General features: G+C 40.2%; 1 protein-coding gene across 1 annotated transcript in view; it reads left to right on the forward strand.

Annotated features, from left to right (window-relative positions):
* The window catches only part of PDZRN4 (PDZ domain containing ring finger 4), a 234,526-nt gene that overhangs the window by 109,321 nt on the left and 111,717 nt on the right, over positions 1-13,488 (forward strand). The window lies entirely within an intron of this gene.

Genomic DNA, 13,488 nt, shown 5'->3' on the forward strand with positions numbered 1-13,488 from the left:
GCCAGGCATGGCAGATCACTAAAGTACATCAGAAGGTATCGAGTAATAAATAATTAAAAATTTTTGAAGAAATCAAGTAATTCAGCAGTTTGCACATGAATTACAGAACAGGGGCAGTAAATGTGGAATAAAGAGTGACATTAAAAGCCTTCTTCATGGTCCAAAGTTAATTTGAATAGCATTAATTTGCAGTTGACAAATTATGTATTTTTAGCACTGGTAATCCAACCATTTATTAAACTATAACAGCAATGGCAATTAAGTATTACTGTCCAGCAGTGTTACTATGGTTAGTTAGAGCAGGAATAGGTGTGAAATAGCTTGTCTTACAATGTTAGAGAGAATGCAAATGTTTCCTCTCCTAGGGAGGAAGGCAGGAGAGGCGTGATGTTGCTGTGTGGTCCTTGCCAGCTGCGGCATATTCTTTCTTTTATTTTACCTACAGAGTCATTTTTCATGGAAGTGAGAAGGGAGCTCAGGGGGGACAGGAAAACAGAGTAGGTGCTCTGTCTTCTACTTGCTGCTGACTGGAGCATAACAAAACTGCCAGTGCTGCTGACATCCCTTCATCCCTCCAGTGCCAAAGGGTCAGGGAAGCCAGGCGCCCTCTCTGGGCATCCTGTCTAGGTCTTCATTCAGCCAGCACTAAAAAGAGGTCAGAAACAAAGACTGAGTGATGTCTGCTTCTCTTCCTCATGCTCCTGACCCAAATTATCTTGGCCTCTGACACGTGGCATCCCCAGCCAATGGAGGTACGGTCTTGACCAGGCATCCCACACTGCTTTTCTTACGCAAGCAGTGGTGTCACCTCTTGCCCACTGCCTCTTGCTATCCTATCACCCTGCATTCCTTGCAAATTCTATCTCTGTGAAAATTAAGTATTGGGAGCTGTCATGGAGTGAAACCTCCTGCATCCTGAGGAAAGGAGAGGTGAAGGGAAGGATTTGCAGACAGATGTCCCTTGTCCTTACAGACAAATGGGGGCTTTTTGAAGGAGCTGCTGTGCCAGGATGCTGCTGGTCAAGTGACAAGCTTGCATTTTCTGAGCTGGAAATATTGCTATGGATCTTCTCAACAAAATACTTGGGGTGAGGACTGTGGTACTTGACATAGCACTGAATCTGAGTCATAAAGTACACATTTTTTTCTGACAGGTTCTCAAAAGTATAATATTTCTGTGGTGAGTAGTGAGTGTCTTCCTCAGTGTCAGCTTTCTGAGGATTATCAGGTCAGGGCTTGGCTGAATGCGCAAGGAGTCCCATGCCTGAGCATGTCTCACATCCCTCAGATGCTTTAGCCACTCTTCTGGCCACTATGTCTGTGGGGAGCAGGCATTTATTTTGCTATCAATGAGTGTACCAGCATGGATGACCATCCTCCTGTTTATTTAAGAAGACTCCTGTTCTCTGAGCTGCCTTTTCTGATCCCAAACATGATTCCATAAATAGAAATAAAAATTCTGATGTCAGCCGCCTGGGCAGTAAAGAAAGTTTTGTAGTGGGAATTTATGTCTTCCCCTAGAAATTACCCACGGGCTTCATGAGCAACTTAAAGTGACAAGAATCAGTATTTTAATTTCCATTCCTTTTATACCAGTGCAGAAGCCCCTGTCTCTCATTAGAATTCTGTGCTTGCCTGCTGCATATTTCTTAGACCCCCACCTGTTATGTCACCTAGACTTCTGATAGAAACTTATTTGGATAATGTCTGCAAGCAAAGAATTTTCCCCAAAAAGATTGAAGATGGAGACACTCTGTCAGGACCTGACAGGTGTAAATTTCTTAATGTATGAGAAGTATATGAAAATACAAATCACCACTGAGAACCAGCCTGAAGCAGCTGAGAAACTGTCATAAGCAATTTTCAAAAAGTATGAGTTATTTGGTTCTCTTCCAGAAGGAACAACTCCACAGGCATAAATTTGTGAATGGTACTTGACAATTTTAACAATTCTTCCTCTCCCAGCACTGAGCATGTGACAGAGATGTGATAAGGACTGTGTGCTCCCCTCTCTTCCCCAGCTGTGGAGGAGCTGCTATGATACTCATGGGATGAATCCTGCTTTCCTGAATGTGAGCCATTCTTCCTTTTGCTTCCTACTGAAGCAAATTTCAAGGAGCTGAATAATCTGAGAGTTAGGCCATGCAGGAGCTTATTATTTGCCAAAGAGGTGTCATAGCTTCTCTTATTTTCCATTTACCGAGAGCAGTGATAGAAAAAAAAATAGCAGATGCCTTGTGACAGACACCTTGGCTATTTTGTATGCTCCTTGGTTTTGTAGATTTTTACTTTGGGCATGTGGAAAGATCATTGCTAACTGGATGGGCCTATGCACTGGTGTATGGAAATGGACTTTAGGAAGCGTTGTGCATGACTGCCAAATCAGTTCTAATTGAATAAATGTCAAGGTCAAAACAAACAAGTGATGAAGATGAGAAAGCCCTGGAGTGGTATCTGTTTCAAATCATATTAAAGGCTGTTCAGTAGTAAAGTGCTTCAGGGGGACTATGTGAAATTAAAGAGCAATGAAGATGCTGCACAGTTTTAAAACTGAGGGATCTGTTTCCTCAACTGAAATTAAAAGGTGGTGCTTAGGAAATATTCTGGTTGAGGTGGCAAAGTTATTTTCTCCCTTGCAGGTGGACTAGAGCAGATGGAGTTACAGATTTCTGACCCCTAGGAGGGCATGTGGCAAGGTCCTGCTCAGCACTTTGCTCTGGGATACAGTGGAGTGCCACAGCGGCCTTGTGTGCCACAGTCCAATTGCAGTGACCTGCATACAATTAGCAGTGTATGTATACAATTAGCATGATGAACATCATAGTGATTATGGACACGTATCTAATACTAAAAACTTGATACAAGATTATATGTAAGTACAGTCCAGGATCCTAAGGAAGTCCTATGTAAGGATCTAGATTATTTTATTTTGAGTCTTTGTGTAACTTGCATGTAAATAGGCCACAGGAAACATCCAAAGTTTTTTCTGATTCTTTCACATCCTCATTAATTTTGACTTATTGTGGCAGCTGCCTTTAAACTAGAAGTGCAGGTGAATATAGAGATGTACAATGAAGAGCCCAACGAATTCCCTTTGTCCATGTGATGTGCTTTGAATAAAGTTTCATTGCCACATTATGTCACTAAGCGCAGACTGTGTTTTTTGATGTCAAATCCAAATACTGAATCATTGCTGAGAGGAGACAAGAGCAAATGTTATTTGTTTCAGGTAGAATATCATTTGTCATTTTAAAGTATTGGAATGTTGTTTACTAGGTTACTATTGTATTTTTAAAGCAACTAATTGTCATGGTCTGATTTCAAAATTATTGAGATGATGGGAGATGTTTAAAGGTGAGGAGGAACTGGTCAGGTACTTCAGAAACTTAAAGTATGTTTCTGAACCTTTAAGGGCCTAAACATCTTGAAAAGATTGTCTCCCTAGTACCCAGAGAGGTTTTGGGTTTTTTCTTACGTTAATTCTCAAGGTTTTGTTTCAGATTCTGAAGATCGGGTATTAAAAGTCACAACACCAAAATAAAATTACTTAAGTATGAATGATACCAGCCTAATAATGTCTCAGTGGTGGTTGATGTTAGGAGTAAGCCATGCTATGGCCTTTGGGACTTTTACAGACCAAGTAGAAGAGCTACTTTGTTGCATTGATGGCAATTATGTGAAAAGTCCCTTCTGCTTCAATTGAATTTAAATCAGTCATAAATCTGGTTTCTTGAGGTAGTGAAATGATCCGTTCAATCTTGACTTATTTGTTTTTAATTTATTTTTCTGAAACCAGAAATCATTAATCTTTTTGGTACCTGTGTCTGTGGGAGAAAATGAGATGAGTTTTCAGGAATCAAATAATCTGGCTTTAGGATTTTGTTTGACATTATTTTTTATCTTTACACAAAATTTTGAAAGTGAAATGCTACCACTCAATTTCTGTATGGTTCTCAAGGGCTGCTGAGGTGCCACAGGAATTGAATACATCAGTTGTTGTGAAAGAATTGAATGTTTTTAAGTGATACTGAGAAATGCAAATTCTTACACAACCACATAGTTATCCAGAATATAAGAAATGAAACAGGTGTTGGTGATCTGTTTTGAGGTATTTTTACTTTGTGCAATCCTGTGTCCTGATGCACTGAATCCCTGCTGCCCTGGGATGTCTTCTGAACCAGCTGAGCGACTCCTTATCCATTTGTAAAGGACTATCAGGGCTTGTTATTCTTGTGCAGCATTTGCCATTGCACATTGTAATGAGCTTAGTTTGAACAAATGTACCTGATGACACATATAAACTTGATTTTAAAAATCTTCATGTGAGCATCCCTGTGTGACGTTGTAGAATGGTGATGGAAAGCTGCCCAGGCGAGTTAGGATTTGTGAGGTTGGTCTCTCCTCTTTCACAGTGATATTTGGCCTTTGTTAGTCAAAGGCTACTCCTTGAAAGTGTGATGTGGTGAAAAGATTGCCAGGTCTTAATAGTTTAGATGTCATTATTATCATTCAAAGTAGTTTATGTTTTCGAAACTAGCTGTAAACTGTTGCACCTATCTTGTTCCTGTTTTCAAATATTTTTATGCCTAATCTGGTCACAAAGAAAACCTCTGTTTTTTCAAAGGAGTGAAAATGACTGCTGATCCTACTGTATCTTTTGAAAATAATTTCTACCACTGTAACAAGCCAGAATCAAAATGACTAATCAGTTATAAGCCAGCCCTCATTAACTTGCAGTAAATTATTTTCATTTGGCAGGCAAAATAGTCACTTTTCCACCCTTAATTAGAATTTGGTCTAATAGGATTGACAAGTCAATCTGGGGGGAAAATGCCCCTCTTAATTGCTTTTAAAATTGAGCAGTTTTTTTTAACAGCAGATTGAATTAGTTATTTACGTTATAGGAAAATTCTGCCTTATGAGTAAATGTATTCTTTTTGTTTTTAAAACTTGATGGGATTGCCCATTACAAATTAAGGTTATCTAGGGTTATCTTAAACAACAGGATTGCACTGTGCTAGGACTGTAATCAGGATTTTAAAATTGAAGTGTTTGAGGGAAGTAGCCTTTCACTTTCTTCATTCACTTTTCAGAGTCATAATCAAATGAGATCACTTCAAGCAACTTTCAGTGAAACAAAAAGGGGTATGCTAAAAAGGGGGAGCATCTGCTTTCCCGACTTAGGAGTGTAATTTTTTTTTCAACTTAACAGCTTCAAGAACACACTAAATCTCTCTTTTGAAAGCCGTTCTCTGTACATTTTTCTCCACTAACTTGGCCAAGCACTATCAAATTACTGTTTTATTTCACATCCTTGAAAGTCTTACTTCTAAAAACTCAGCCAAGTGGGGATAATTGGTGTGTATCCAGGCAGCTCCAGCAACATTCTTTCTGCTTCCTTTGGCCCATGAATGGCCCCAAAATTTCTCATCTTGACAGAGGCAACATGCTCCCTTCTACAGGAAGTCAAAGGACAGATAGTACAGAGTGTATAAGTATTTGGAGCAGTTTTCTATCAGGATACCCTGATGAGCAGCTTGCCACGGTTCTCTTTAACTCTAGCAAAAAAATGCTGGAGCTGATCCCTTACTTTCTGGGACACTGACTATGAGCTGCCTGCACTGACTTCGGTTAAGGATACTAGTTAGGTCGATTTGTTACATTAAGTTACATTTCAATGCTGTACTCTTATACTATTTTTGTAGCATAAATCAATAAAGCAGCAATTGTTTCCCTGAAGATCCCACAGATAAGAAATATACTTATTTTAAGGCTTCACAGTTTTTCTCTTTTCCAGTTCCTTTTTTTCTTTAACCACAGTTTGACTCTTCTGTTTTGGCAAACAGTGTGTAAAGGCAGTACAAAACCCAAAATGAATGCCCTTGTCATCCCCCTCCCCCTCCAAAATACTGGTCTTTTTTCTAAAGGGACTTGCGTCCACCTTGAAGTCTTTCAGGTTTTTTTTTGTTTGTTTGTTTGTTTTTGTTATATGAAAATTCATATGAGATAAGGAATTCTTGATAAGAATTGAAAAATTTAAGAAAGAGTTGGCTGCTTATGATAAGGTGGAGAACTCCTATCTTGTTCCTAGAACAACTTCAGTGAAATCAATGACAGCTTATGTTTCTCTCTGTTTCCCATCACTATACATCAATCCCACAAAGTAGCGAAAACTTTTTGATTCTCACTCAGGAGAACATATGCAGTCTCCAAGTCCACTCCATCCTTGGCCTCTTTGCTGACACTCCCAACAGTGTCATTGAAAAAAGTGGTGTGTTTTAATCATGGAAACACCTGCCCAGTAGGAACTTGCCTGAAACTGCCAGCTTGTTTCAGACAGAACATTAAACAGCTGTCTGGTCATAGTAAAGTTTAGTCACTACCAACTGAGGTTGAAGTCAAATTTATGACAACTTTATGCAGGTGAGGGGCTTTGTATCCATTACCTGTGCCTTGAACCATCTAGTCATTTAAATGTCTTCAGGAGGGACATGTTTTGACAATTCAGTTGAAAATAGAGAAGGGGAAAGAATTTTACAAAAAAAAATTACCATTTTTTCCGTATTAATAATTACATGCATGCGGTACTGATTTTGTACTTGCATGAGAAGTTTGAGAAAATCCAGATGACATCAATTATGTCTATGGGCCAGGCAGGTCCTCAGAGTTACATCACAGTGGTACTAAGAGGCAATGCATATTATACTATTGGATGCATCTCTTTCAGCTGAGTCTTCACACATTTGAATGTCTTTCTCTGTTTAAAAAGAAGAGTAAATTGACGTAGTGTCTTTGTTTTGTATAGATCCTGAATCTGCAATTTTGTAACAGCTTTCCAGTCCCTATAGAGCTTTTAACTTAGATTTGACAGAAACCACAGAATGGTTTTGTAATGGATATTGTCTGTGCTCCTGGTCCCTGGAATGCCTTTTAGATGGGCTAATATCAGCAAAATTTTAGTGGGTAGTCAGGGAATTATATAGAAAACATGTAATTGGACTTCATGAGAAATTGTTGACTAATACCGTTCTGATGGTACCTTGGAATCATCTATGGCTGAGTAATCTCTGTAAAGCGATTTGCATCACAGCCGAGTTAGTGTCAAGGGTATACTTTGGACAGAAGGCACACTTTAGAAATTAGGATCTCCTTATTTTTTTCCATGTGAAAATACATTACATATGCTCCCTGTTTTTCTCAGGGACTATCATAGAGCCCTAAAACATTTACAGCTTTGGTTATGCTAGAAGGAGGGTATGAAAGGAGAGAAAATATGACAGTGGGGGCTGATGACAGCATGAAGCTGCAGCTTTCCATGTGCTTTCAGTGCCTTGTTTATTGCTTTGTGCAGCACAGCCTAGATGACACTCATCAAGAGCCAACTCTAATTGAAGCTCTCCTATAAAAATGCTGCTATGAGCAGATGTGGCTGTACCAGACATATTTTTTTTAATGCACTTGCAAGTATTTTAAGACCTAAAGTATTTCTAGACTAGAAACACAATAATTGGCAAAGACTGAACATTTAAGCTTCATCACAGACACATATCTCAGATTTTTCACTCCATAACTAGTCCTCAGTTTCTTCTGGGAATCTGGTCAGTACTTGCTCCCATTAATGCTGTGTGCTTAAAAGGTTTTTAGTTGTACTTTTCCATCTTGACAGAAACCACACCTTTTGGGATAGATTTTTATTGGAGACTGGAAGAAAAAAACCTCTCATTTGTTAAGAATATCAAGAAATACCTGGGCACATATTTAATTTGCATTTTCAAAATGGGGCCTACTTCCGGCTTTCCCGCGTGTACTTTTCCAAGTTCTGCCAAGGTAACTTGATGTGTATTGAAAATGTAGGTTGATTTCATAAATCTTTTCCTATCCACCTATCACAACTCAAGCAATGGCAGCTGAGATGCTGCTCATCTCCATCCAGCATGGGAAGAAAGTTCAACAAAATTTATCGTGGACTGAGGCAGGGTGGAAAAGGGTGGTAACTGTGTGTGGTGAAAAGTAGTTACCAACCTGGGCAGCAAAGCCCAGGCACATGAACCTTCCTGGCTGCAGCTTTATGATAGTTTGCTCTCCAGCTGCAACCAAGAGCTTTTCATGCTGTTCTTCAGTGATTCTCTCTCCTGTCATTGTCTTTCTGGAAATCCAACAAGTGAATTAAAAGGTGAGTGAGCCTGTTTAAATAAAATAACCTGTTATTGCATGTAATTTTGGATTTGTGAAACAGGTTTTTCGGGGAGTCAGAAGCTAAAAAGAGAGAGATTTTCTGAAATGATCAGAAAGTTTGAGAAAATATGACAGCACTTGGAGAAAGTGGGTAGCTGGGTTTTATTTTAAAGTGTTCATACATTGTGCTGCTAGTAGAAAAAGGGCTTAAAAAAACCCCAAGCAACAAAGAGTCATGGCTGGAAGGTGAAGAAATTATTTAACTTTTAACTGTGCAAGGCAATGGCTGATTTGTGAGCATGATTCCTCCTAGGCTTTCAGCTGTGTGTCCTGATGCAGAACTTGTCTTGCCAGTGGATTCAGGAACATCAGACTTAATACTTTATCTTAGGAGAAGAGACATTATCTTAGGCAAGAGTGTCATGTCCCATCATAGGCAGGGTGCTCTCCTGGAGGACTAAAGGCTGGCAGCAATGCTGTACCTTGGCTGGTGTTGGAGCAGCCAACTGGAGGCACAGGCTGGGGAGGCATAAAGGAGATGCTGGATAAAACCAGGGAGGATAAGGTAGGAAGCAAGGAGCTCTTTTGTAGTTGAATTCTGCGCAAAGACTTCTCTGTCATAAGTGCTGTCAAACAGCCTCGTTGCCATGGCAACACTGGCTGGATAACCCATTTGGGAAAATACTTGTAGGACCTAACACTCTATCATCTGTCATTCAATAATTTCATGTTGATAATAACTAGGAAATCAATGGCCATCCTCTGAGGCAGTTTGCTGAAGGGGTAAGTGCTCGGTAGCCAATGCACAGTCCAGGCTGCTCACGGCTCGCTGGGCAGCTCGCGCTGGCCGCGGAGCATGGGGCTCACACGGACTGCTCAGAGATTGAGCACTGGGATTTCATTCAACTGTGCTGTTGACATCCATTAGAGAGAGAAGAAAATGGCAGATAAAGCAGTTCAAGTAGTTTGAGGAGACAAAGGTTTAGGTAGAATTAGCTTTTCATATTTTAAAATACCAAGGAAAACTATGTACTCAAGTTATCGCATGGCCAGCGTGCACAAATTCTGTAACTTAAAGGCATTTTTTTCTTATCTTGGCTTTCTAATTAAACTGCTTATCATCATAAAGGCTGTGTTACCTTTATGCTATGTATTGAATATAAAGCAATCACAGAACAGTAATTAAAATTCTTAAACATGCACCCATTGACTTTACATACAATTAGTTTGCAGCAATGTGCCATTCATTAATAACGCAAGTTTTCAGAACTGAGACCTTGTTTGGCTTTGCAGGGAAAGATGTGTTTAGTTATTATTTTGGCAGTTTATCTGTTTTGAAAAAATGTGCTAATATGTATCTGTGGAAAGTAATTCTGTAAATAAAAATAAATCTTAAATTGAAGCTTAGGGAGAGAGGGTAAGTCCTTGCTGGTAGGAGTATTACAGACATGAATAAAAGGTAATTCTTATCACTCTATTAACAGTATTTGAAGGATTCTCATTCTCATAACTCACAACAGGAGTTTCCTTTTCCTTTTAAAAATTCTTTTGGAGCACAAAGATAAGGTGGCTCTTTTCCAGCTGTCTGTTTCAGCAGGTCCATGGTTCAATTAGCACAGCACAGGGCAGATGTATGGGCCACAGGCTGAAGCTTTGGGTAGTTTGTGCTGGGGAACGTAGTGAACAATCAGGTCAATATTTATGGGTTTCTGCAAGAAGCACATGCTTTTTAAAGGGAGATTTGCGGTTCATTTTTAAAATGTAGTACTTATGTGAAATGATACCTTAGGTATTAGCATGGGAAATGAGAAGGAACACTGTCCTTGTTTTGCACCCAGAGGTTGAACTGTGAGTGCTCAGGGTGGTGACTTCAAACTCTTCATTATTTGTTGTCCTACTATGGTTTCTTGAGGTAAGCAGTTGCTCTCAGCTTTTGAGAACTTGTCTGATTACAGCACATTCATTTACAGGCTTGGTGTGTGTTCTCTGCAAAAGCATTTTCGGTTGTTCAAGGCATCAGAAGCACTTGCAGGTCCTAATTCCTAGCTCTGAATTGTGGTAGTTAAGTCTCTAAAATCATCCACTTGCTGTTTAAGTTTAGGTTGGCTTGTATTCCAGTAATATGTCAGGTTTGGAAAAAAAATCATGGAATAGTACTGTTTGGAAGAAGAGGCCTGTTTCTTTCATGTTGTCCAATGTACTAGGTTCAGAGAAGAAGACAGAGGTTCGGGAGGTTGCTGGTCACTGCCTATCTGTTAAGAAACTCAGAATTCAATATTAGCAGAGGAGGAGTCAAGATTTCACTGTGAGGGACCTGATGAAGAAGGAATCCCCGAAGGAAACAGATTTATGGAGATACAGGAATGAGATCCCAGGAGAAGTCTGGCATAGAAAAAAAAAGAGAATAGTTATGCCCAAGTTAAGGAGCTTCATAAAGAGCAGAAGAGAGATGCAAGGGGAAGAACGTTATGTTCTTCTTTTTTTAAAAAAGTTAGTAAAGATGCATTACAAAAAAAGAAGTTAAGAAAATTAAGGTAAGGGCTATGGAACGCAGATAAGCGTTTAATGTCTGAGTCTCTGGTGATGAAGGTGAGCATCTTGAATAGGAAGTGATTAAGAATATGTTATCTCAGCAAAACTGCTCAAAATTGAAATATTCAATCAACAGCTGGCAGGATTGACAGTAGCCAAGCTGTGATGTGGTTCAACTTTTCTTTGACTTCATATGGAAAAGCAATCTAGTGTATGTGGAGAAGGCACTAGAGGAGTCAGCAATAGACCTACCATTGAATAGAACTGAGAAACTGTCCTTGAGAAAAGTACACCCAGATAACAGGCTAAGAAACAGTAAGAGAAAATGGCTGGAGAGAGAAAACGAGTAGGTGCTTGAAGTCTTAAAACTGACTTTTCACACCAGGTTCACGTAGGAATCCTTCTAGATGTCATTTTTCTATAAGAAGTAATCTTCTCCCCTATGTGACAAGTGATGAAGCCTTATTTATTTGTGAGTGTGTCTGCTGGGTTCCTCCAGTGTGGGCACTGCCAGGGCAATGCTCCCACAGCCTCAGCGATTCCCGTCACACCTGGACATTTCACCAGGGAAAGGCTGGCTTGTGTGGACAAATCAATATGTTCTGCTCTGTCACTACCTGGCAACTTTTATTCTGATTATTAAAGAAATGTAGGGAAGTATGAAGAAAATTCATTTATTTGCCTTTCTGAAAGGAACTGGCAGCTTCCATGACTTCCTTTGGGGATTCTCATATTTACTTTGTTTAGACTTGAAGGTGACTGTTAGAGGTATGGATACATATAATATTTATTGGTTAGGTCTTGTGCTTTCCCCCAGCATTTCTCAGTAACTGCTATTTTCTGCCACCCTCTGGAAGATGGAAAGGAAAAGAATTTCAAGAGTGCCAAGGGAGCACAAACTGTGACTGCCTCTTCCATACTTAATGTGAGTGGATAAATACACGACATTAGTTTCCAGTTCTGGCACTCACTTTGGCTGTTCAAGTCCTCCTTCCCATTCCTCCTTCCCCTCCTCTCCTGATAGAAGAGGAAAGCCAGGGGGAAGTTGTAACATGACATTCCCTGTGTGTTGCAAAGGATAAATATTGCCTCCCCCGGTGCTGCTTTGGTGAATCTGTGTTTAGTCAGAGGTTAGATCAGTAAAGCTTGCACTGGAGAGTGTGAAATAGCATTGATCAGACTGACTTCTGAAGCAGGGTGAAAGACAAAAAGAATCAATTAAATCTGTGGCCCTGGCATCCAGGTTTATTTTGCTGTGCACTGGGAAAGCAGGTGTGTAGCTGCTGCTTGTTATAGTACCCAAGCAGGCACTGTCCTGGGGAGCAGCCCCAGGGGCATGTATGGCTAAGCCCAGGCTGCTCCAAAGGTTTTGGTGGTCTCTCCCATCTGCCAGACACACAGGGAGCCTGCAGGGAGCCTCTCCTCTCCTCTCCTCTCCTCTCCTCTCCTCTCCTCTCCTCTCCTCTCCTCTCCTCTCCTCTCCTCTCCTCTCCTCTCCTCTCCTCTCCTCTCCTCTCCTCTCCTCTCCTCTCCTCTCCTCTCCTCTCCTCTCCTCTCCTCTCCTCTCCTCTCCTCTCCTCTCCTCTCCTCTCCTCTCCTCTCCTCTCCTCTCCTCTCCTCTCCTCTCCTCTCCTCTCCTCTCCTCTCCTCTCCTCTCCTCTCCTCTCCTCTCCTCTCCTCTCCTCTCCTCTCCTCTCCTCTCCTCTCCTCTCCTCTCCTCTCCTCTCCTCTCCTCTCCTCTCCTCTCCTCTCCTCTCCTCTCCTCTCCTCTCCTCTCCTCTTTTTGAGATCAGCTCAAAAATCAATTATTCTTGATTTCAGCTCCCCTCCCTTATTTTTGAGTTCATCTCTTGGGAAGATGCACAGAAGGAATAATGCTGGGGAGGTTTTGAAGCCAAAGGTTAAGGGAAATAAGAGATAAGCTGGGAAGGAGCAGGACGTGATGAACAAAAGCAGTACACAGGAGCAGGGAGCTGTTTGGAGTCATGTATGGATGAATTGGGAGATACATGCCGAGCTGTGGCAAGGCATGGAATTTATGCGGGATGAAGGAAAAAGGAAATACGGAGCAGAATATGCAAAATTAAAATTTTGCCATACAGTAAAGGAAGGAAAGGAAAAAATGTGATAAAACTACATAGGTTTATGTTGCTGGCTGGAAGCTGATATGAATTTTATATGTGTTCATTTTAGTTTATTGTAAGAGCTCCCTTCAAAGAGTTTTTTGTTCAAGTCAAATTCAGTATCATACTGTTGTTGCTTCTTTGCAATGTATGTAAAAATCTCAAAATGGTTTTCTTATTCCAAGCAGATCATCCTCTGGTGTGTGTGACATCAGCTGCCTGGTGCTGGGCAGCTCCCTCTCTGTGGGGTTTCTTGGTACTTTCTACACTGGTGCTAGATTTTGAAATTTATTTGTCATATTTCAGTGTTATGCATTGGTAGATTTCTTCATTATTCACACATTATAAAATGGTGATAACTTACCTGATTTTATAATGTACTTTGATACCTCTATATGAAAAATTCTGTGTGAAACTTGACTTCTGTTGTTATGTAAGTAGTTAACTGCCAGGGGGTTTTTTGGTGCAAGTTAAATTTAATTATTTTTAAATCATCTCTTTTACTTGCATATAATTGTTTGTTGTTCTTCTTCTTGTACCTGAAGGAATAAAAGTATTTTCAAACAGAAAATAGACCTTTATATAAATCTTCATCTACAGTACAGAGAGGGTTTAAACAAACCGGTTGAGAAATGACAGTTTTTCAAGATCTTTGCTT

Source organism: Chamaea fasciata, unplaced genomic scaffold, assembly GCF_029207755.1.
Source record: "Chamaea fasciata isolate MVZ Bird 193981 ecotype frontalis unplaced genomic scaffold, bChaFas1.0.hap1 SCAF_5, whole genome shotgun sequence".
In the NCBI taxonomy this organism is placed as follows: Eukaryota; Metazoa; Chordata; class Aves; order Passeriformes; family Sylviidae; genus Chamaea; species Chamaea fasciata.